Source organism: Neopsephotus bourkii, unplaced genomic scaffold (assembly GCF_033783945.1).
Source record: "Neopsephotus bourkii isolate Nb327-2 ecotype Australia unplaced genomic scaffold, CSIRO-AGI_Nbou_v1 NB_1445, whole genome shotgun sequence".
Lineage (NCBI taxonomy): Eukaryota > Metazoa > Chordata > Aves > Psittaciformes > Psittacidae > Neopsephotus > Neopsephotus bourkii.
This window is the reverse complement of record NW_026901922.1, coordinates 557,501-558,021: the sequence shown is the minus strand read 5'-3', so window position 1 is coordinate 558,021 and position 521 is coordinate 557,501.

Here is a 521-nt window from a genome sequence, read left to right as displayed (position 1 = left end):
AATTCGAGCGGTGTTGGGGGGCAGGGGGGAGGGGATATTTTATTCTATTTATCCCCCTCCTTTTAAACATCACTCGCGATGTGCAAACCCTGGGGCTCTGCCAATCATCCCTCTCTGCAAGGCTATCTTAATAATTTGGATAGGAAAAGCTGCCTCCTTTGTCTGCCTCATTTATCCGCGGAGCAGAAACAATAGAGCGGAGGGTAGGAAAAAGATGGAATAAAAAGCAAAATGGGGGGAGCAAAATAACCATTTCCCTAACTCGGGGAGGGGGAGATGCAGGGAGTATGGAGGAGGGTGGTGGACCAGGGAGGTGGCTGTGCTGGTGCTGACCCCCCCACCCCGGTTGCCACCACCTCCGTGGGTGGTTTTTTGGCTCGCCGGCGCTCGCTGCAAGTTGCGCGGGGCGCAGGGCGCTGCCGGGCGGCCCCCGCGCAAGTAGCGCCCCGGGGCGCGCACGGCGGAGCTGCGTGTGGCTAGCGGAAACGGCTGCCCTTGATGAAGACTAACTGACGTAATTA